Source organism: Ursus maritimus, unplaced genomic scaffold, assembly GCF_017311325.1.
Source record: "Ursus maritimus isolate PB19 unplaced genomic scaffold, ASM1731132v1 scaffold_5, whole genome shotgun sequence".
Taxonomy (NCBI): domain Eukaryota; kingdom Metazoa; phylum Chordata; class Mammalia; order Carnivora; family Ursidae; genus Ursus; species Ursus maritimus.
In genome coordinates this window covers 20,487,674-20,513,338 of record NW_024426663.1, presented here as the reverse complement: position 1 = coordinate 20,513,338, position 25,665 = coordinate 20,487,674, and the positions used below count along the sequence as shown (strand labels likewise).

Here is a 25,665-nt window from a genome sequence, read left to right as displayed (position 1 = left end):
TACCCAAAGGGAAGATCTTTCGTAATGATTAACATCGTTTAGCCAGTCAGGTGTATAACAAATCTGGTGCAAAAAGTAATTTGTTAATTGAGAGATTATAAAGCCATTAGGGACTATATCCTGAATACAAAGGCCAATAAAACCTAATCCCTGCCTTCCAAAGAACTTAAATTTTACTGAATTAAGAAAGATATTTTAAATACTAGCTTGAGCACAAGACAGATATTAATAAATACTATAAAATAGGTACACATAAAGTCCTCCAAAAGTTAGATGTGGGAAAGATAACCTCAATGGGAAAGGTCTCATGGTGGAAGTACTTTATGAAATGTTTTTCCTAAGTCTCTCTCATTTGAGTTAGGGACAATATTACTCTTCATTCACCTGTTCTAATTTTATCTGACAAATATTTATAGGACATCTATTATGTGTAACAGACTCATTAAGACAAAAGAGAAAACAAAGATATATGAATATGGTGCAATCCCCAAACTCAACGAGTTTACAGTCCAATGTAGGTTAAGAATCAGTTACATTTGTATAGTATTTCCATTTTATGATGCCATTGTACATACCTCATTTCATCAAATTGAGAACCATCGTTACTAAAAACACAAAAGTTGACATTCTATTTTCATAAGAAAAAAGGACTGCAACGAACCATAATTGTCTTCAGCAGAGTCTTTAGGGTTTCACTTTTCTGTTTCTGAGAACATATTCTAATTTTAGTATTTATGTAAATGGAATGACCCATTCTAGAACAGTTTATGTGCGGTTTACTCTCCGAAGTGGCTCTATGTGCAAGAAGGGAGGTGAGCAGCAGGGTGTGAGCACCCTGGAAGGTGAAGAAACCTAAAGAACAGGCACAAATTTATAAAGGAGCTTGTATTTATGAAGGACTTACATTTTATTTTTAAATTGCCATTATTAAAATTTTGGAATTTGAAAGAGTCTTAATAAATGCTTTATGGAATATTTAGAGAAACATTTAAAACTATATTCCATAGTAAAGTTTATTTTGGTAAATAATTTGACCATATTTTTATCCTCAAAACAAATCACTTCATTTTTTAAAAAGCATCATTAACATTTTAAGGACAGTACTACCTATAGTAATAAAAGAACACATTTCTTTTTAATAATGTTGGATTTTTTTCCTTAACTCTTCACAGACTCTTTTTCTAAGACGGAAGAATACAATATTTAGTTGAGTTGATAAGTAACTTAAAAGGTAGTGAATAAAATAATGCACTTTATGTTGCATGAATTTTCATTCCCTTCCTTCACATTTCCTGTAAAGTAGTTGAAAGTGTGTACAACTTATGGTCCAAGTCTAGATAGTGCAGAGAAAAATCTCAAAGGATTTTAAAAACAACAAAGTTAATTAAGTACCACCAACAAAAACTCTTTCCATTAAATTCATGGAGTATTGTTTTTAGACTCATAAAACTATTCAGCAAAGTATCCTCTTTCTATGAACTCAATCTCAACAAATGTAGGCATTTCCTAATCATGAAATCCATCTTGTAAATGTCTAATTCAAATAAACTCAATGCATACATCTCCACTTCCCTCGATATGCAAATCACCTCATGACCAGGGCTTAAAAGAGATTCTAAATTCTACCATTTTTTTCTTAATTCAAGTCAATTCATGTGTAGTATCCACCTCAATATGTTGGAGGCACTTTCCCATTCATACCAAGGGACCCTAAAATGAACAAGACTCCACAGAGATTATAATTCAGAAGGAAAAGAGTGGCAGAATTCATTTGCTCATTCATTTAATAAGTATCTATAAACCATGTGCCTGGCAGAGTCCAGATTTTGGACATGTGGGCCAAAAAACTCAATGTCAGCCTGAGGCATCCCTGGAAGAGGCAGCCCAGCAAGAGTTTATTAGGGGCGATGGCAGGCAGCATAGTGCAGCAGATAAGTTACGGAGTCCAGAGCCCAAATGCCTGAGTCCTAAGGCTTGTTTAGTCAAATCCTTCTCAGGCACTCTCATCTATATGCACACCCTGGTTTGTTTGTTTGTTTTAAATAAAGATTTTATTTATTTATGTGACAGAGAGAGAATGAGCACAAGAGGGAGAGCGGCAGGCAGAAGGAGAGGGAGAAACAGGATCCCTGCAAAGCAGGGAGTCCAATGCGGGGCTTGATCCCAAGACCCTGGGATCATGACCTGAGCTGAAGGCAGATGCTTAACCGACTGAGCCACCCAGGCACCCTGCGCACATCCTTGTTAATCCCCTGTGTCCTCTTCCTTAGTTTGTGCTCAGTTATAATTCTTTCTAGTATGTTCCACATGTTACCTAACCTTAACTAATAAACTTTAAGAGTGATGCTTATTATATACCTGCATTAAGGAACAGAAAAAGCTATTTTAAAAAGAAATTATAAACTAAGAATACTGCAATTTTTATGCAGTAATCTTCAAATGCCAATAAAAACTTCAGTCATTTAAACACCATGTTGAAAGATCTCCCCAGGAAAGTGGTGGGAACTCTGCACTTTGAAGGAACACTGCATATGATTCTGAGGTCCGTACATGGCTGACCACATTTATTTATTTATTTTATTTACTTACTTACTTACTTATGAGGGAGATAGCGAGAGAGAGCATGAGTGGGTGGATGGGTACAGGGAAAGGGAGAAGCAGGCTCCTGGCTGAGCAGGGAGCCGGATGTGGGGCTCGATCCCAGGACCCTCGGATCATGATCTGAGCCTGAGTCAAAGGTACACGCTTAACAACTGAGCCACCCAGTTGCCCCCGCAGACTTCATTTTAAAATTTAGAAATTGTTCTAATTATTTCCACAAAAATTCCTGCTTGCCAAAAAGTGCTTTGGCTAAGCATTACTAGTTAAGGACAACTTGAACAATACAATTTAGTTGTTTGTATTATAAGACCCGTATGGCTTACTATTTTTAAAAAATTTTATTGTAACTGTACAAGGGGTTTCTGTGGGCTCATGTGAGAAGCTAATAACCATTAAAAAAAACGTTTCCATGAAAAATAAATTCTATGTTTCCCAATATTAAAGCAGATTTTGGTGACACAAATTATTCATAAGTTGGGGATGTGACTGTATTATTGGGTACGTAGTGGTATGCTAGAGTCTATACTCAAAAGGCAAGGCGTAGCGACAAGCCATGACATATTCAAGCTCTTCCTTTAAGATCCAGCTCAAGAGTTTTCTCCTCTGTGAATTATTTCCAGAATCCTCATGCAGTAACAATTGAACCTTTTATTTCCTGTGTTATCAGAAAAAGTGGAACCAGCATACAAGAAAAATAAAGGAGAATGTCATTTAACATATGGAAGGTCCTATATTAATGCAATATTCTACAGAAGAAAACATTTGTTTTTTCACTCTCCTGCATAATATCCCAGTTCAGTTCAGAGAAGATAGACTATTATGTATTCACTGCTTCTTCATCCTAAAAGATATCAATAATTTGGTAACTAGGCTGATACAATTAATTGTACCTATTGCAAAGTGCTGGAAGAGAAAGCCTTCTTTTTGCAGATACGGCATAGACGTAAAGCTCATGGCTACCAGGGCATCGGCTAGAACTGGTCTTTAGGAACAAGTCTAAAAATTTGAGGATTTTTTTTTTTTTTTGGGTGAGAATAAATGTAGTAGTATTCAACAAAAAATATACTTCAGTTTTTTTTTTTTTTTGTCTTTGAGAACAGAACAAACATATATGGGATACTATAACGGACATTAATACTTTCCTACACAACTCAATGTAAGTTCTCGAGTGCATTCCACAATGAAGTTTTTAAAAATCTTACAGGTCTTATCATTTCATTAAACAGTTTCTCCAAAAAGGAAAGAGTATAAATTTCCTTTATGTAATGGAAATAAGTTACATTTTTATGGCCAGTTCAACATTCAAATAATGAATAGAAACACCAATGAAATGCTATGTTCTGCAAGTAGGAAAAAAGCAGCAGTTTCTTCTACATAATGGAAATATATTGCATTTTACAGTAGATTCAACATTCTAATAATGATAAGTGCCAATGAAATGAATGAAGTGCTTTCTAATTTTCTTCCACATCCCTCAAGGCTGGAAAAAGAACAATCCTGCCACGTCTAATGTGAACAGGTGACTAAATGAGTGAAACCATTACTTTGCAGGGTTTTTTCTTTCCTCTTTTAATGGTAAGGTAGTTCTCTGGTGACTTTCTCCTAATTATGAGGAAGCCATGCCTACTGGCCACTATGCCAGATGGGTCCATTCCCTGTTTCCTTGAACATGTCCCCCCTCTAGAATCATAAAACAAAATAAACTGTCTTTTGTTGTTGTTTAGAAAGTGTAAACTTCTTCATCTTAAAAAAAATGCCATGTTCCAGAGCATACCTTCCAGATACAATCTTAGGTCATGTCTGTATGCCAATGGCAGCCTGAATGGGGTGGTCAGACTCAGTCAGCAGAGTTGGCCTGCTTAGCAGAGCTCTGCAGTCATGATCTGGAAGCATCGGCCCTACCACGTGCGTGACATTAAGATGATCCACAGCAATCCTGCAAGGCTACATTTTAAGTAGAGCTTCCAATTTGCTGTGGTTGGCATGACCTAATTTTGGCTCGAAAGGTACATTTTTTTCTCCTCTGGGTTTTACTAACTACACATTGGAGAGAAAAAAAATTATGTTCTTAAAGGTATTCTTATTCTTCCCTTTCTTAAGGAATTTTAGCGAATTCAACAACTGTTGGCCTCTGGCTAATATACACACTAAAGTCTTTTTCCAGCTTCGCCTACATCTTGACCCCTCATGCCAAATATTTTAGACAGGCTATTTATAAAGTTCATCACTTCCCCTGTTACTTCATCTTTAGAAATGCCAATAATTTAGAAACTGGAATGATACAGCTGGTCTCATAAACTGGGAAAGGGAAGATTCTATGGAAGAGATAATGTTCCTGTTGTAACTTAAGAAATAAATTTATTTTCTTCTCAATTTTACAGTTAAGAGAGAAGTAATGCTAATGTTCCATATTTATTTCACCTTAGTGTTCAAAGATGATCTAAAGTTCTAAAGATTTTGAATGTTAACAATTGTCTTTAACCCTGACTGCACATTTGAATCACTCCAGATATTTTTTTAAAAGTCCTGATACCTTAGACCCATCCCAGACAAATGAAATCATAATCACTGGAGCTCGTTCTCCAGATTTTTTTTAAAAAGCTCTCCAAGAAATCAAATGTGAAGCCAGAGCTGAAATCCACTGTATTTAATTCTCCTAGAAATGTGATACCACAATACAGCTATGTTGTAGCGTTATCTTATTTGAATGTAGTACGTTCTTGAAATTTACTAGTTTATCCATTTCCCATGAAAGAGTTTCTCAGCTATTTCATGATGCGAGAGAAAAACTCATCTTGATAACCTCACTGACTCTCAGTAGTTGCAATCGTGGAAAGCTCTGCCTTTCTGAGATAAAATAGTTCTGATAAATACGCCCCGTTCCTGCAAAACCAGCATTGGGAAACTTTCGAGATCTTAAATCACTTGTTTTCACCTGGATCCTACTGAATCTTTGGAGGGTTTCCAATTGCATTTAAAAAAATTAATCTCACCTTATGATATTTACTGACTTGTAAATCTCTAATAATACGCTAATTGAATTCGATGCTGTATACTTAATTTACTCAAGGTGATAATTTTCTAATTGTATGTGTGATGTTAATGTATTATCTATTTGAGATCAAACTCAGTACATTTTATGACTCTCAAAAAGTCAACCCCTTAGATCAAAGTTCTCATTTTTCATAACTAATTTAATTCTCTACTCCAGTCAATGAGAAACGTATAATCAAGCAGCGTAGCCCCGTTCCCCCTCCTTCCTCCCAATATGAAATCAGGCTTATTTTCTTGACGAATCTGGTTTGTGGAGGTAATGTGGTCTAGTAGCCGTAATGAGAAGTTTGTTTATAGATTTGGAATTTTATTCCATTATATAACCAAGACCACCATCTAACCTTCCTTACATAAAATTGCATGTGGCTCACTTTACAGTAAGGCTTCATACGAAATGATGCAACATTCTTCTAATGTAACGGTGGAACCCATGTATTTATTTTCTCGTCATGTCTTCCCTTTTCTGTCTTCTGACATACACAGAGAAACTGGTGTGTGTGTGTGTGTGTGTGTGTGTGTGTGTTATATGTTTGCTTGGCAACACAGGAAAACCAAGTCCAATTTCCTGGATTCTGTGTTTCTTCTAAGACCGTGGTTTGCTATGTCTTACAGATTTATCCCCTTCTATTAGAATCCCTTTAACAGAGCACTTTTAAAGCACATAAGATTTTTTTCCGAGGGGTATGACATCCCTGAGTACTTTTATTGATCTATTTTTGCTTTTTTAGAATAAGGAAAGAAAAGATAAATAACCCTTGAAGTTTTTTTTTAAATTAATTTTTGTAAAAGATAAATGTTGAGTCTCCACTCTATGAAGTATCCTTGCGGTGGTTCCTCCCTGCTGGTGCTCTTCTCCCTCATTCATAACTGAGTTCACGTCCCTTGTCAAAACAGTGAATTGCAGGGGAGGACCTGGATCAGGCCATCCTTCCTTTCAGCTGTGTCTAGGAAATAGGGCATGAGTGGGAGTGGAGGAGGAGCAAGTCCTCCAAGTTACCTCGAGATCCGTACAGTGAGGTTTTCTGTCATGCCAGAGAATGGAAAGGATTAACTAGGTTCTACCCACGTCTGGTACCATCTTTACAGCTCCATCAGCTGCCCCCAATATTAACAGAACCTAAATTCCAAGACAAGGCCTGGGCAGCTTCTCCAAATGGGGAGGCAAAGTTGAGAAGATGGCAGGTCACAGAAAAGACTTCTAAAAGTCTGTTATGCTTTCAGAGGGGAGATGAATCAAAAAAATTCCCTTTTTCAGGATAGTGCCAGGATTTGACTCATCATGTAAAACTCACCCTAGATGTCCTTTTCTTCTACTGAAGACTGGCCTGACCAGTCATCTCCCAAAAAATCTGAACATTTCATCACTGAAATATCCATTTTACTTTCAACATACCTGCACTGTAGCATTTATCACATTACACTCATAACTGCCACTTCGCACGTTCACCTCCCTCATCAGACTGAATTCCTCAGGGGCAGAGACTCCCATCTTTCACTTTTGTATCCTTAACACCAAGCAAGCCACCTCCCACCTGAATGCACTGGCAAATTAATTAATTAATTTGTAGTTGATGTCCAAGGGGAAATGTTGAAAACAGCAGACATTTTATGGGCAGAGTTATATGCTTATTTGTTTCTTTAATGTTCAGGATGCATGGAGTTTTATGATTAAGTTCAAGATTCACGTTTATCTTCTTCTAAATAGTGGCTCTTACTCAGGCCTCACAATGAAATCACCCAGGCACTTTGAAGAACAGCCATGCCAGACAGCACAACAACATAATCCAAATCAGGAGGTGGGACCCGGGCATCAGTATTTGTAAAAAAATTTCCCCAAAAGCTCAACAGCCAGGATTGAGAACCCCTGCTCTACATTAACGGTATAAAGGACACCCCAAGTTTTATATCTATGACTCTGTCACTTAACATATACCCAAGATCAATTTCAGCTCAGTTTTTGAATGGATTCTGTTTGTAAGAAATTGTTAGTTGATTTTAGTCCTTGGATGATCAAAAATTTTTAAAAGGCTTTTGAAATGCAATATTAATTATATCACAATCTTCTTCCAGAAATATTGCTAATAACCTTATGTAATTATCTTTTACAGAATTAGCCAACAGCTATGAGTTCCTCCTCAATGTTTGGGTAATCCAGGCCTTTATAGTGAATACTTGTTTCCTGTATATTTAGAACTCAAATGGATACTAAATATAAATCTGTTGTTTCATGAAGTCTTAAGAGTGTGCTTTACAGTTAGAAGATTCCAAAGAGGGAATTCAAACAACTGTAGTCAAAATAACATTTAGGAAGTAGGCATAACTAGCCTCGGTGGTTTCATTAGTAAGAGAGGGATGAACACAGTGGCACTTAATATTGCACAAGCCACACAAACCTCTCCCTATCAGTGGGCACCACACAATGACATGGAGGCTGTTGATCACTGTAACCAATTAATTCCAAGTCACCCACCTAATTCCCAAATCTTCAAGTCACATTTCTAATAAAGGCATTTTCAAATACAGAAAACACAGGTTATTTTGTTGTTTGTACTATAATACAGAGAGCATTTGATTCTTTTCAACAGTGAAATAAAGCAGCACCAAACACAGTTACTAAAATTCCTTGGAAATCTGGCAAGGAAACCACCTCTGTAAAGATACGATAGCTATTAATTTTTGGAAGTCTAAAGTACATACATTTGGTAATTCAGAAATATCAGAGTCCAGTTTGACCTCTAACCTGTCTCTCTGTCCACACACCTAGTCAAGAACATGGTAAAACTTTCCTGAAAAAATAAGAAAACTGCTTATGTGAGGAAAGGAAGTTAGTATTACTCCTCATAATAAAAATTCTAAAAGTGATCCCTTTATGCCTTTATCCCATTTTTCAAAATGTCTTTTACTGAACACAGAAATATTCAGCCAGAAATCAAAGTCATGCATGGGATAAATAAACTTGGCATAACATTTCTTAGTTTTCAAATACAATGGAAGTTGTTCTAACTTGTCAATATTTATTTCACATCTGTCTCTGCTTTTAAGGTATTGTTTGTTTTTCTGTTTCAACTACAAAGAAGAAGTTAAAAGGTGTGCTCTAATTCAAATTCTACAAAATACCCATCTGCACTAATTAACTGGATAACTCCTAAAATACATTTAATATCCATTTATAAACTGTCATACAGCTCACATTCTTAAATTAAAACTATATAAATTACTATGATTCCTGCAAGTAAAGATTAAAAATTTTAAAAAGCTCAAAAAGTGAGAAGCAAACTGGAGGTTGGTAACATAAAACTACATGTTCACATTTCAATTTAAAGCTATTATTGTAACTGGAAAAACAGATTTTCACTAATAGGAACAAGACATTGCTTGTGAAAAGAAGATCTATCCAATAGTTGACAAGATATATTTTTTCCCTCCAGGTTAACAATACAGGACTATATCACAGACCAAGAATTAATTCACTTCTTTTTAGAAGCAGTACTAACATATCTCATAAATGTAGTTTATGAACATTTCATTCTGAGATTCCTGAATACTCTTCCCCAAGAGGCCATATTAAATTAAGTTTCTATAGTTGAGTTATTTATTTTTTTTTCTTATCTAATTGCTGAGATCATGTATGTGAGATTTCGGCTTAGTGGAAAAAAGAGTGGACTCTGGAAGATGACTAACTGGGTGAGGTTCTAGCTCTGCCATTAACAAAGTGGATAACTTGAGGGAAATGGTTTAGTTGGGTTTTTTTTTTTTTGCCTCAGTTTCTTCATCTGTAAAATGAGGATAGCAACGGTGCCTTATCTCATGAATGAGTTAACGTATATAAAGCCTCAAGGCCTTAGAACAGTGCCCAAATACACAACAAAACTCTCAAACATGTTAGCTGTGATCATTGCTATCTAAAAACAGCTGTAATTAAGAATACTTCCAAATTAATAATACAAGCCTTTTACACATATCATAAAAGTTAATAGAGTTATTAGTGATACCTTTAGTAGTGATGCTGGATAAAAGCGAAATTCCTAAGTCATAGTTGAAAGTATCAATATATTTATAGAAGATCAGTCTTACTTCCAACCACCAAACCAGCATGAATTGAAAACCAACTGGTCAACATATGTTGATGCAGATGGAAAAAGGATACAACTGTCTTTAAATTCCCAAAAGAAAGCTGAGTGGAGAGCCTTCTGGTCACTACGGTCCAACCTATCATTACCCGTGCAGTGAGACTCTTTGAAGGGTTTCTTAGTCTATGAATAATACATATTTTGGGGACAACTTCACAAAAATAATCTGTCTTTACCCCAAAAAGATCTATGACTAAGCAGATGCAAAGAAAGAATTACCTCCCAACCACAAAAGAGGGTGGCACCCATGTCAGAAATGGAGGCAACTGACAAAATTCAAAAAAATTTTTTGAATAAAAAAAAGAATAGAAACAAAAGAATATATTTTTGAGATAAATTGGCTCCATAGTTCACCTCCTAGAGAACCAGGAAAAATTTAAGTTTCAAAACCACATTTCCCTTAATTTTTAAAAATAAAAATAGGGAAAAAATCAGATTCTTTTTTTTTTTTTAAGTTTTTATTTTTAAGAAATCTCTACACCTGATGTGGGGCTCGAACCCACAACCCCAAGAGCAAGTCACATGCTCTACTGACTGAGCCAGCCAGGTGCCCCCATATTATTTCTTTATCATTAAATAAAAGAGCCCACCTTTTAAGAAGATCTGGTATTTAAAAGTATTTCACAGGGCAAACCATGTTTCCAAGTATTCTTTAAGTTCTGTGAATCTCACTAAGAGGAGCAAGCTTTTTTCATTCCCAATGAAATTCAGGATTGTATTTACACTTTGAGTGATAGAGGATTTTAAGGATTAGTCGTTCAGAACACGTATAACTAAGTTTGCCCATGGAGTTTTGTCTCCAAATGATCGTATGTATAACCAAATTGTAGCAAAAGAAAAGAGTCTGGTTTTCTCTAATCCCTGATTTCTGTCCTAATACCAGCAAGTTAGTTAGCGAGGCCAAATCTCCCATCTTGTAATACGCAACAACAATTCTTCCCCAGCCCCACTACTGATGGCTCTGGGGAGAGAAGAGGCTCTGACATCCCATGGGAATTGACCAAACATTCTTTTAGTTCACCACCTGTGATTCTTGGTGTAGCATTTTCATCTCAAGGGCAAATACTCAGGATTATCAAAAACAAAACAATTCAAGTACCTAGACTAGGTAAAAAGTAAAGTTATCTGACATATAAAGTCATGGATAAATTAAAATGTTGGCAGGAAAAAGTGAACTCCAGACCTGTCCTTTATCACTCATCTTACATACATGTGCCCTGTTCATATCTCAAAAACATTACAAAATCAACTTATGATAGATATGATTACATTGTTATATTTGAAATATAATGAATGAGGATTCCTCTTTCTTCAGGTATTATGAAAACTTGCTACAGCAATCATTTAATACAACTCTAGAAAGAAAATTTATTTAGCAATTAATCAAGATGATGTGACAACTGAGTCAATGAGTTCTAAGTAAATTATTTTCTTGCTAAATGTGCAAAGTGTTTGCAAAAAAGCATCTTAATTTATATTGCTTGTGTTGTCCATGTGACAATGTATTAGTTTCATAATCAGAAAATTTTCTGACAGAAATTATGCCTTAACTGTATTTCATAAATTTTCTTTATGCAAAAATATAAGAACTAGTTTTCCTATATAAATATATATAATTAATGCTTAATTTGTAATTTGTGTAAGTGATCACTCATTAATATAGCTTCTATATTTTCAGTTTCAGGTACAGGGATTTATAACTGATTAAAAAACGTTTAATTCTGAATTCTGAACAGCTCTTCATATCGAAAATTGTTAAAAAAAATCTAAAATTACCACTTAGGTTCATTTTTAAATCTTCAATTCTGGGAGATATTTAAATATCATGATCTGTATACAAAAAATAAATGTTCCCATTATCTATCTGCATGTGCATATAAATATGCAGTAGGTACTTACAACACATACATACCTAAAAGTTCAAATTGTGCTAACTCATTTATTTCAGGAATGAATACAGGTTTCCATTGCTCAGATTTCTTTATTTGTATAAAACCAGAGAGATTGTTTTCTATGAAGGCAACTGAATTTTTATTTAGAATCACTGATAGGAATAGAGATATCTTAATAAACAAAAATTAAGTTCAGAAATATTTACCTACCACGCTTTTAGAATGATGTGAATATCTTCAAGAGAAAAATGTCACAGTATTTTGAGATTATACAGTTTAATGTGTCTCCATACAGAATAAGAATTATTCGATAGTTTAACTGCTTTTGGTCTAATTTAATGATTCAAAGACTTCAGGAAACCAGTATTATCTTTCAAGTCAAATAATTGGTATTTATGACGCTAAATAGTGTATCACAATATTCTTAAAATAAAGCTTGATTAGAGTAGGAAAGTAGGTTTGTTTTTAGTATAAGGTATGTATGTAATGATCATGAAGTAAATTTGATAATTGGAAATTTGTTTTTTTGTAAAAATCTGTTTTATTTTAAACATTCCTATAAAAATCTACCCTTAAATTTAAATACAATGCATTCTGTTCATCATTAAAGAGGTTTATGAACTTTAACAATTTTATTTTTAATAAAAAGTAAATATTTGTTCAAAAATATGTTTAGAAGAAAGCTTTTGGTCTACGACCATTATAAAAGTTTCTTAGAAATCTCTTAAAGGCTGAGTACAATAAAACTAGGGCAATGCATATATTCTCAGTTACTCTTAAAAAAAACCTGTAAAAGTGACTATAGTGGCATGTTCTGACACATTCTTTTCATAAACCGAACCCTGTTAGTGACAGCAGAACAGATTGTGTGCATCTGCTGGGAATGAGCCAGATGACAGTGGAAAAACGCACATGGATACCTTGGCACAGCAAATAAAAAACGGAGAAAAAAAGACCTGGAAGAGAAAGTGCTCAACTTTAATTGAAACATTCTTTCCAACATGATGAACTTCATCCAACCACCTCTTGTAGCTTGTCAATTTTACATATAAGAATGTGTTTTTAAAGGGTCCTTTGTAAGTTAGAGCTGTTTTGTCCTTTTTTAGCACCAAATATTGACTCAGGTTTTAGATTATTTCTTCAAATTATGGCAAATGTAATAAGCATTAGGGAAGAAAAAGAGGCCAAACCACTCTACCACAGTCTGGTACAAGAAGGTTAAACTTCTAAAAACCCTTTCAGGTTGAAGTCAAATTTTAAATATCTAGGTTAAGTTTTGAATTATGTGGACATTACACTGCCAAGTGCTAGAGATGCCACAATCCAAATTTCTGCAAATGTGACTATTGTAAATGCTGCTTACACTCACTAGTGCTACAATATTTTATTTTATGCTGATCAACCACAGTATTGTTTAAACAGTTGGCTCAATGGCACTAGAGGTCCATCCATAAAAACAAATGTGCTTCTATAAATCATATCAGGAAGTTCTCTTGGATGCTCTGATTACAATGAAAATTTATTCTATACAGTATACAATGCAAATTTTAAACTGGAGACGAAGTTGTTTAATAGATTAGTAGTCTGACTGAAGCAGCTGCAGTCAAAAAAAAATCTGGTGATTAACAGCCATTTTCCAGTAATCATAACCCTGGAAAGGGCTACTAAGCAGGGGGAGGGGGTTGCAGATGGGAATAATTCTCTAAGCCCATGTGCCTTAGAGGGCTCCATCATCTTCATGCAGACTTATTATTATTATTATTATTTTTAAATTAAAGCTTTTAGAGGCATCCTTGATTGCAGTGTTGGGAGCTGTCCATGCTGTTTTACCATAGGGAAGTCCACTCTGCAAGTATTCCTTGCAATGAGCACTCTTTAGCCCTACATTAAAACAGGGCTAGAAAAGAAAGCTGAAATGCAAGGTGCACGCTAGAGGGGCATTATTCAAGATTGTGAGAATAATTCCAAGTTGTTGCAACTCTACAGGCTGTCTAAACTGGGCAGGCCTCGTCGACATTATCTGTCATCCAAAATATGAATTTCTTCGAGAAATTAAGTGAATATAAAAGCCGAACAAAAAAGTGGTAAACAGACTCTGGGACCAGAAATAGTCCCATTTCATCCATATCCAACCCAAAATTGTTTACTTGTGTTATTCGAAGGTGTAATTCTCAGGTAAAATTCTGCATTTTCTGTACTACTTTATATTTCTTCTCACATGTAGAAAAATACTCAAGATAAGTTCATTTGTTCATTCTTTCAAAGTTGATAAACTGTAATTAAAATAAATAATCCCTTAAATCTGGAACAAAAAAGCATGATAGAATGTCATTTACTTATTTTTTAACTATTTGAATAAAAATGCATTTTATCTTTACAAATAAATACAGTTCATTAATTTATTCGGCGAATGTCTCTAGAATACCTATTATAGGCAAGAGTGACTGTGAAGGAATAGAAAGAGGAGTAAAATGATCGTCATTCTTCATTAATTCTGTCTCCACATGCAATCAAAATTGGGTAATAAAAAATTAGATAATAAAAAAATAAAGAATACTAATGTATTCTTCAAGAGTGGATAGTACCAATGCAAAAAAAAAACAAAAAAATCCATGACAAGAAAAAAACCTTTAGAATTCTTGGTGAGGCTGTCTTTACAGTTAAAACCACGAAATAACTCTAGGTACATTAAACTCTTCCTCCAAACTGAACCTTTATCAAAACTAAGCCACGATCTATCTGGAATTCGGAACTTTCAATAAATGACTTTTAAAACTCATAGATGAATTGTGTTTCTTTGGTTCCATTTTTGGTTCTAAAAATAATATGATATTTAACATCATCTGATCTGTGAAAGGTTTTGAGTTTCTTGGAGAAAAAACTATATTTTTCTTAGTAGCCATGAGCGTGGACCTAACAGCATCAGAATTAGACTTGCTTTGAAAGTGACCCAATTTTAATGGTATGAAAATATTATTGAAAAAAAAAGTTCAAAATAATTATCCCATCAAGTATTTCTAAGTGATCATCATTGGGAGGAAGATAAAATGATTAAAGTATAGTGTAGTGGTATGATAACTTATGACCACTTACATTGTGCTTTTAAATGTATCATCCTGTTTAATTATTACAACTCTAAAAGGTGGGTGGTATTATCATCCCCATTTTACAGATGCTGAAACTGAGGCTTTCCGGTGGTTAAATAACCTTGCTAAAGCCATTAACCAATAAATGGGACACTGGATTTTGAACCCACTTTGGTCTTTGCTCTTAACGATTACTCTCTATTGCTTAAGGGACTGTTCATCTGAGAGCACACGTGTGTATAATTAAACAAATGATATTAATATGGCACTGGGTCTTCAAACTTTTTACGTTTGCAAATCAAGAGAACTGATTTTCTTTCTCTTGCGTTCATCTCAATCTCTCATGCTTTCTGTCTCTTACTCTCTCTGCTTTCCCCCATGTAACCCCCCTCTTTACACACACACTCACATCTTGGAGTTTTGGCCCAACACTTCACAAACATTATGAAAGCCATAATTTGGTTCAACGAGTCCGATAACAGTACCACCTCCTGAGACTTCACAACGCTGTGCATTTTTTGCTGTGGATATACCATCCATTACTCTAAAGCCGTCTGCGGTTCCTTACAAAGGTAGCATCCTGCAGCATTCGCTGTTTCAAGATCAGTGTTTAGAGCTCTTTCATGACATAGTACTGGGCTTGATGAGCACATCAATGTCTCAAGTGTAAGGAGACATTCTACAATCTTACGTGTAGTCAAATCCAGTTGAAAATATACTTGCTTTATCACAATACCAAACGTTTTGAAGCAAAAAGAGAACTCAGGAGAGAATCCAAAAACAAAAAAAATTGAGGGGGGAAAAAGGACGAAGTCAAGAATTGTTTAAGTTTTGCAGCTATGAAATGAGAGAAGGAAAAACAACTAACACAAGAAAGAGTGAACAGTCCTAAAAGGGACAATTCAAAATAAAGGGCCATAGGAAAACAAGCAATGGGACTGAGTGCCTTACCCAGCTCTTTACAAATCTATTAACGTCATTGTAGGAATTTCTTTTTGGTTTATGTAGGGGGAGAAAAACTCGAATGTGAAAGAAAAGAAAAAAGTAGTCAATTTTTTTTCCTTAACCTATAACCTATACAAGACTCTGAAACATCTTCTGATAAATACTAGAAAGGATTAAATGGACGAACTTTTTAAAAAAATAGCCAGCTTGTTAGTCTTCACTTAGTTAAGAAAAATAATCCTAATGGAATTAGGACTGGATTTATACCTTTTTAACATATGAACTGTTGTAGAAGAAGGGTGAAAAGACCTACTTTCTCAACCATAGAACCTTTACTTAAAGGCTACCCAAAACTTAATGAGCCTCTTCAAATGTGAATGGAAATCAGGCACCTTAAAAGAGTACTTGGTGATTTATTGGTTGGGAGTTTAAAATTTTAAAAATTTTTGCCCAGAGAATTACCGACTACGGAAATCTCCAAGAGATTCGTGTTTTAATCAGGTATAGCTTTATAATTTAAATAGCAAAATAATCCATTTTCTATTTAAAATATTTTATTCAGTATACATATTAAACAATTGAACTTTACAATGTGTCCAACAATATTTATCGCGTGGTGATAATTTAAATTATCCTACAGTTCGGGATAATCCCAAAAAGATAAAGAACTCTCATACCATATCCTAAATGAAAGCATAGCTTTAAAGGTTGAAACTGGATTTTTAAAAGAGTGTCTAATTTTGTAAGAAATAAACGTCAGAAAATTGCCGACTCCTATGTATATTACTGTATACAAAAAAAAAAAAAGTTTAAAATATTTTCTCCTTGCTAAGGAGCCTTGAAAGTGTGCCAGGTGTAGGGCCTTTGCTCATAACACCTTTGGCGGCAAGAATAGGTCATTGTGATCATGCTCTTATGAGCTACTTTTTACATTTTAAGATAAGTTCTTGATACTTGTTTAGGAAACACTTGCAGCCACAGAAAAATAGTTGCTAGGTACTTAAACATAATTAAAATGATCTCTTATCTATTTTAAAGAGAAATAAAATTAAATTACATGTAACTGTTGGTGTGACTTGGTAAATTTTACATAGCCAATTAATAATTGGTTGAGTGGGTTAATGACTAAACTAACCTTTATGCACTATTTGTACACTATTAAATCAATAATTTAGTTTAAAAATAAAGTTGGAACAAATATTTTATTACATAGTAACATTTTCTACTTAAGACTCCCCCTTCATACATTTCTACAAGAGGAAGCTAGTTTTAGAGAGGTGTTCTGGCAATAATTTGTCTACTTTACACAAATGAAAATTCTGCTACTAACTGAAAGGAGCCATGGCTGCTAAAAATTATTTTTTAGTAAGATATTTAAAAATCACATTGGTATCAGTTGAAAATGTAACTGGTAATTAAAGACTGTTGTAACTGTCTTATTTTACAAGGAGAAGTATGAGTTTTCAGACTAAAGTTTCAAATGCAAAGATTATTAATGCAAATATTTAGAAGTTGATTTATTTTGTATGGTAATAAGCACATCACTTTCATTGTACTTGTCAAATGAAGAACATAAACCAAATCTGAAAGCTAAAACCCATATTTTCTCTCTTTGTACTCTGTATTTTGACCTAGTAATCATTAAAACTGTGAGTGTTTATCAATAAAAATTACTGTACTGCCACATATTGTGGTAGAACATTGCTATTTCCCGAGATAAGTACAAAAAAAAAAAAAAACCCACTCGACGTTAATTTGCATCACAAAATGACCTAATATATCTGGAATATAATGCACAGGCCTTATTGAAAAGAAACCATTCTATTTTTCTATGCAAAACAAAAAAATACAGATATCTGACTGGGCCTGTGTGTGCTGAAGGAGGGGGCTGGGAAGAGGTCTCATTTGCTATCTTACACCTATTGTTTTATGCATTCTAAACTGCTATATGGGAAGAGAAAGGAAACATACTGAATCCACTTTGCATTTAATGTCTTAGTGATTTTAGAGGCAGAATTTTCAAGTTAAAGAGGGGAAACATTATGCTTTTCCTTTCCCAAAGCGATTGCCCAGGAAGAAGGCCCTCTGCTCCTTAGCCTACGCAAGGGGAAAAAAGGACATTACTTCGGGCTGAAATCACTCCGAGACAGAAGAGGGGAAGTTTATGATGTGGCACTGTGCACTGTATCTGGTCTGCAGCCAGGAAGTTTTCATTTTGTAGCTCTGCTGCCAGTACCTGCCCTGCATATTCAGAAATAAAAATACACCAGGGCTCTACCTCAGAAACTGTGGATGTTACAAAGAATTAAAAGAGTTTATTTTTCTTTCTTTATCCTGAGTGTAATTACTGTTTTTAAAAAGAAAGAGCTGAAACTATAGTAACTGGAGGGTTTTTTTTTTTCCTTTTTAAACTCCTCAAACTACCTTCCCACAAAGCCATTTAAGTTAAATGGTACACTTACAGACTCACCTACATGAAGGATATAACTTAAAACATCTGCTTAGACATGTACACACTGTTTGGCTATAAAGAACGTGGCAAAATAATTGAAAAATATAGGGCCATTATTTTCTTAAAATGTGTGTTCTTCTGTGTGTGTGTGTGTGTGTGTGTGTGTGTGTGTGTGTGTTCATTCATTAAAGAGATTTTTGACTGCAATTAGGTAGTCGGTCCTATAAAGGCTTCCTTGTGTGACCATGATTTCTAAAAATAAAATGCTCCAGTGAATATTTCTGCTAAATAATCACATCTTCAAAATTACTTTAAAGAAATCCCAATGCCTCATGTTACATTAAGCAATAATACCAGCCTTCCATAATAAGACTTGGTTGCACACCTTATGCATGGTCAACAATTAATTAGGAGGTTAAAAGAAGTCATGTTTACTCTATTAAATAGTAGACTAATTTTCTTGTCTGTCCCCAATTATTTACATCAGTAAATCTACTTTTTAATTTTGCAAATAAATAAGCATCTCTAAGCCAAAGCTGCCTATCTTCGGGGTTCGGAGAAAGATGCATTCTCCTGCTATCATTCTAACTTGCTGAAAATCACAGATGTGTGAAAAAAAGAGGTACTTGTAGCTGTTTTAAAAAACACTTGTCATTATATTAAAAGACCATATCCATGGCTTTTTAAATCCTGTATGCTAGAGACCCATAGTATCTGAGAACAATTTTTATGAATTCTTCACGTGCATCTTATCTATGACAACAAGATACAAGAGGAAAACCAGACCAGGCTCAGGATGCTCGTTGGAACAAGCAGGTTCTCACCAGGGACTGCCTCAGAGATCAGTTTCTCCAGTCTCTAAAAACAAGTTTAAGGTACTTCATTTAAATCATTACAAGAAGATCTGCACTGTCATTCTACATGAATCGCAACCAGTTGCAGGATGAACAACATTGCTCCATTCATTTAAAATTTACAGCATTAAGAATTAATAAAGTCTCTATAACATCTGCATTATTAAAGAGTAATGATTCCTGCAGAAATCTGCCCGTAATAGCTTTACTGTTTTTATCACTTGTAATGTCACCAAGTTTCCTTATAATGTCCTCAAAAGATTCTCTTCATATGTACTTTGAACTTTGTTTACACTGGCTATATTTAAAAAATAAACACATGGATTTAACTTGGGTAATATAATGACAATGTACCCAAAATACATTATGGTAATGACAAATGAATGTTACTGATATTATCACCTGACCAAAACATGAATTTATATAACGGGTTTAATTTCCATACTTAATAGTAACATGACTTTTCTCTTTGCAGTTAATGTTAAAATAGGATCAAAGAAATAAGAGAGAATACTATATTGGATAATCTTTTTTATAATCTTATTTTTTACAATGGTATTCTTTGTTACAGAATTTTAATTATTTTTCTTGCACAAAAACAACTAACATAAGAACACTGATGTTATCTACTTATTCTTGAAAGAGAGGTAGGGAATGAGTACTTCTAGCTCCGTTATTTCTTTATGCCTCAATATATCTGTGCAATAGTTACTACTGAATTCTTCTTTTGAGCAAAATTAATTCTAGTGCACTTTACAGAAGTTATTGAATATTAAAATTATAAAACTTTCATAGACTTTTTTCAGCATTCAGTGTGAGAAAGGTTATCAGTAAGAGCTGCTTTAAAAAACAACAACAGTTTCTTTGCTCACTAACTACAGCAGACCATTAGAAATTATTTTCTTTCTCATGCTGTTATTCACTTACACACTGCATATTTGCTTCAATTCTCCAAGGGAAGAAATCTGGCTCTTGTGGGAAAAGTCCACCCCTTTCTACATGTTTGCTTCCTTAAATGAAAGGAACACACCCCCTTACATTCTTTGAAATGTGTCCAACATGCACAGAATTGTAATAGCACTGTATTATTGACCAAATTAGAAAATCTTAAATGAGAGTCAAACATTGTTAAAATGTTATATGTTTTGAATCAGAACTAAATGACACACACATAGGGGATAGAAATGAACTATGTTCACTCTAGTATCTACATTTGGATGCTGAGAACACTTGTGTCAGTGGAAGAAATTTGTCACTGTTTTTGTGCACATGTATGGTGTACGACAACTCAGGAAGAGGCCCACAAATGTTACAAGTGTTTGAGTGCATCCTTTGAATTTTAGACCCATTAGGGGAATGCCTCCTCCCTTTCATAAATATTTTAAAGAAAAAGTATTCAGAAACTAAAGTATCCATCTAAATAAATACAATCAGAAAGCTGTTTGAGATCACAGAAGGGCAAAAGTATCGAAAGTCTATGCTTGTGATGCTAATGACAGAAAAACTCACACCAAAGTTGGTGTCCACTAACTTCTACCCTATTAAGACAACCTGCTGATCGTGAGAAGTTACGTTCTAACAAGTCTACCTTCTCTTATGTAGAATAATACGCACGCCGGGCATGTTTTTTGTTATTTTCTAATAAAGTGATATGCTCCATATTTGTGGGAAATCTGTACATTTATCTTTACTTTTATTTTTTCTAAACTCTCTTTTTCTTTATTCCATTTCATATAGAAATTTGCAAGTATAAAGACATGAAGTAGGCAAATTTTTTATCTTTTAAAATATTTTAATGTTTAAATAATGTGGTTAGTCCCCTTGCAGTATGTTCATCAGGCATTCCCCGACAAACTCAGCTATACAGTTTCCAGGCCTACAAAATGGAAGCTCTACTATTCTACGTTTTTCACTTAGAACAAGAGTGAATATAAACAGTGAATATATAAACTGGAACTGAAGGTAATAAACTTATTAAAACTTAGTAAGATATTGTTATGGCCAAAGAAAAGCTGCAAGTGTGTGCCACAAATCCACTCAGATGAAACATCTCATTCAATAGAATTTCTTATCTTATAATAATGCACAGAAAATTAAACACATAAATATTAATTTTATGTATCACAGAAAATGTAGGCAATGAAAATGCAATGTTTACATTTATGGGTGACTCATTAGTGTTTTATTGTGTGAAACACTAGGAGGCATCAGTTGGGTAAAAAAGGACTTCAATTTTTAAAGAAGCAAGAAATTACTGTAGAGTGGATGTGTAAGAAGTTGGGGTTTTCAAAATGTTATTATGTAAACCAAAACTTGATTCTCTGAAATAAACTCTCAAAACATCGTGTTTTGTTGTAAAGAATAATCTGTACATCACATTCATGAAATACATATAATTTGACCAATAAACACCTATCAAGATATATTTCAAATGTATGGATTCATAACTATGTAATTACACATTTTTATGAAGAATATATTTGGGAACAGAATAACATAATGGCTATTGACTACTATGCATTTTCTGCTCAGTTATTCAATACCATGAGTGTATGTTTTATTTCTGGCAAATTCTGTTTTGTGCTGTCTAGAACGCCTCTGAAAATGCCTACTACATTTAAACCTTATGATTACTGCTTCACATAAGCAGTCAGAACTTGATGTCTGTTCATAAAGAAGTGATGGAACTTAAAAATTTAAGCAATGAAGGTATATGTAAAGGACATACTTTCTCTTACTTCACTACTGAAAGCCTGTCACTTGAAAACTGAATTTTCTATTGTTCGAATGGCTCTTCATAATGATGAAGCAACAGGGTTGTGGTACACTTATCTAACAATCATTTGAAATTGGAGTGTCTTGCCATTCCTCAACAATCAGCTTTTATCTTTGACCTATCAAAATAACATGTGAACTGCGTAATCCGCCTTTTGTAAGGTGCACAGACTCTGTTGTTGCTCCTGGTTTTGTGAATCGCCTCTGTAATCTGGTTTGATTTCCTAAAGATGACAGATCTCGGTGAACAGTCAGGCTTTACTGAGTGCAGGGCAGTCCACGCGCCCCTGAGATTAAGGTACAGTGCTGAGGTCGGGGATCTTAATCACCTATCCTTCCACATGCAGCACACAAACTGAACATCGGTGATTAAATCTTTTCATTGTGTCCAGGCAATCACTGTATTCATAAAATGAATGTGTGCATTTTTATAAATTTTAGATATTAATCTGCCTGGTGTGTTCTCTGAGGATGTGCTTTTGAAAAAAATTAGAACTTCAGTAATAATCTCTCTAAAGTCCATTCTGTAACCCTTGATTGCATATGAAATTCTCCCATGTTGTTTTGAATCATGTTCCTGAAGCCAGGGTTTTCTGTTTAATAACTATTTTTTTTTTATTATGTAGCACAAGTGTTGCTGCAGATATTTCCCCATTTTTGTCACTTTCTGAGATTTCATAGACTCAAAATATACCGCATGTAGTGTTGGGAAATAAAACCACAAAACATACTACAATAAACAGAAGAAAGTTTTGAAATATAATGTTAACATATGCCAAGGAGTTATTTAGCTCCGCTTTTTATAAAAGAAATTTAATACAATAAATCATTTATTAGAAAGATATGGTTGTAGTCTTATTCAATTTATTGACTCGGTATAAAAGTGAGGGCCAAGGAAGAAAGACATAGAAATCTAAAAATATAAAACATGATGCCTTTTCAGTATTCAATTTTGAATCAATAGACAGTCCTTCTCACTATTGGAATAAACCAGTTCCACCAAATTTTGAAAATTGAGTATGTTTATAAAGAAGAAAAGAGGCAAGGTGCAGTAAAGTCCTTCTTATTTAAATTTCACGTATTTAATGTTCTACATTTCTACTTTGAAAAGTTAATAATATATGTGATTGCATACTTTCAAAGTAAGAACAGCTCAGAAAAGGTGGAAAATTGACTTTTTATTATAAAGCGTTCATTGTTATTTAAGCCTAAGAAACAAATTAATATTTAATAAAAGTTAGGTCTTTAATATTGTCTTTGACGTGCATACACAGCAATCAGAATGTAAATAGCGTAATTAATGAGTGAAGGAAGATACTGTCTTTTGTAAGAAGTCTGGAAAATATGTCACAAATACTCCAAAGCTTTGTGAATTACATTAGCAAATAACAGTATATTTTTATAAAGTTTAGTAAAACTTGAAGCAAAGATAACTGCCAACTATTGTCTCCTTGACTTGACTGGGGAATCATATTTTAAACACTGAGTTTAAAGTGTGCTTTGATGAAAACTTTTAGAATTGAGTTTGTAGTCTACTATATAGCCAAATGTACTTTCCAACAAATAGATTGAGATTTTTGATTTTAGAGATTTTTTTCCCCTGGAGATGGGATATCAGATAGGCATATCTCATTTTACCTGTCAAGTTCTAAATCCACTTGCTTTGGAACTACTTCTTTTAACTTAATTTTATGCATACACGGGGAGACAAAATTTGGTTTATTAACGGCACTACAGTTAACTAAAACTGATGGAAAAACAAAAATACAGCTTGTGCCAGATAGGTACATACTGAACATTTTCAAAGACTAGCCAAAACTGAGACTATTTTAAAAATGAAGTAAGATGTTTTAGTTTCAAATTAAAGAATTGGAGATTGTTAATCTGTTTAAAGCTAAACTTAGTATGCAATACAGAGGTTAAACGGGGTTCACAGGTGGTCACATTTCCATGTCCTCCCAAGTCTCTAGGGATTGGAGTTATTATACTCTACATAAACATCTTTACTCTGCAACCACAATTCCACTGCAAGGTGCCAGTGAAAAAGAGGCTGGTCACTTTTTCTGACTGGTATAATGAGGTGGCTGGAGTTCCCTTTATAGCACTTAGAAAATATATGCAGTCACTAACCATTTCACAAGACAGTGACTATTAGAGTTAGTATCAGATTCACAATAGTAAAATGCACTTTGTGTCAAAGCAATTCTCCACTGAGGACCAGTTAAAGAACTGGCAGAGAGCCTGATTCTACCTATTATACTGTCACCATTTACATATAAAGGTATTTTATACAAAAGACACACATTCCTACATTGTGAAGAAAAGAACTTTTTCCAAAAAATGATAACTACTGGACCTAGAATAGTTGGAAATGTTTCAGATACAAAATTTCCTTTAAGAATGAATAACTATATTCTGGGAAGAAGATAACATTAGTATTAAATTTAAATCCTTGCATAATATTCAATAATACAATAAACAGTGTGTTGTGTCTATATATATATATATATACTGCCTTTGTGCCAAACTTTATCACTGAGTTTGGTAACTTTCATCCAAAGTCCAAACGGAAAGCAATTAAAGTGACTTAACCTTGTTTCTTTTTAAATAGCTATGTATTTGACTTGACCTGAACAGCAATGCATATACTGAACCCCAACACAAACTGTGAAATGTAGGCTACCATGGCCAGGATATTACTTTTTGTCCACACCAATTGAGAAGCCCTCTATCAAGCCCGCACTTTGGTAAGGGAAGCAGATGCACAAAGGTATACTCTGACAGACAGCCATGCTTTAGCTCAAACTAATCCCAAGAATTAGTGGCTCAGAAGCATAACCCAAAGCAAATCAGAGTCTTTGGGGGGACTCACAGGAGCATCTTTCCATAGTAAACTAGCGGCTAAATCTTGAGGCATGTACTTCAAGGTCACAGAACCTTCTGTGAAATATTAAAATCCACCAGGCTCCACACACTCCACCATATCAAACATGCTAATGACGTGAACTAACTTCATGAAACTTTAAACACACTAGTGTGACAAGAACGAGTCAGGAGTGATTTCAATAACTGATGGCGAACGGATAAGACTATCTAAAAAGTTACTTTTAGCAACAGACCAGGAAATCACGGAATCTAAAAAAAAAATGCACAACAAACCTCAACTTCAGCCTTCAAAAAGGCACAGGAATAGACCCAGTGCGGTGGAATATATTGATGCAGACTTCAGAGACAATACCCAGGCTATTTCTATTTCCTCGAGAAATGTCAGAGGTACTTACATGAAGGAAGACCCGATCAGATTAGTCCTTGGGATATTTTCCTTTCTTAAGAGAGAGAGAGAGAGAGAGAGAAAAAAAAAATAACAATAATCTTTACTTCGTCCAGCCTTGAAGTGTTTTTCCACCTGATTCAAACATGCAGCCACGGCGACCCACACAGAACCTTCAAAGTCAATCCAATAGCAGCCTGAAGATGTCTGGGTGTACGCGTGTGCTCTAGTGTCTGTGACTGTGAGCCGAACGAGCAGTGAGCTGGAGACGAAGTGTGTGCGCGCGCGGGGGGAGCGCGCGCGGGGGAGGCGCGCTCGGGGCCGCGCATTCGCGCGCGCCGAGGCCGCTCTGAAGAGGAGGAGGAGGAGAAGGAGGAGGAGGAAGAGGAGGAGGAAAAGAAGGAGGAAGAGGAGGAGGAGGAAGAAGAGGAGGAGGAGGAGGAGGAGAAAGTAGCTCTCAGCAGCCGGCCAGATTAAAAGTAACCAGACTCGTCCAGAAAACTGCGTCCAGGAAGGAAGTGACAGAAGACGAATGGGAAAAGGAGAGCCGCTCGCAGCCTTTGAAACATCGCGTAAAAAAGGCGGGGGGGGGGGGGCGGGGGCAG

The 25,665-nt window shown here is 34.8% G+C and overlaps 1 protein-coding gene and 1 long non-coding RNA gene across 9 annotated transcripts in view; one reads left to right on the top strand and one right to left on the bottom strand.

Annotated features, from left to right (window-relative positions):
* Positions 1-25,353, bottom strand: part of MEF2C (myocyte enhancer factor 2C) — a 149,155-nt gene extending 123,802 nt beyond the window's left edge. For 2 of the 8 annotated variants that reach the window (XM_008700819.2, XM_008700818.2), the window contains exon 1: positions 25,071-25,331. The gene's annotated coding sequence lies outside the window, so the exon portion shown is untranslated. Of the gene's footprint in view, positions 1-25,070 lie in introns of all 8 variants that reach the window. The other 6 variants (XM_008700829.2, XM_008700827.2, XM_040622106.1 and 3 more) reach the window with 6 other exon arrangements.
* Positions 25,354-25,493: 140 nt separating this feature from the next.
* LOC121100695 overlaps positions 25,494-25,665 on the top strand; it is a 1,373-nt gene continuing 1,201 nt past the window's right edge. The window contains exon 1 of the long non-coding RNA XR_005832429.1: positions 25,494-25,632. This is a non-coding gene — a long non-coding RNA (uncharacterized LOC121100695). The remainder of the gene's footprint in view (positions 25,633-25,665) is intronic.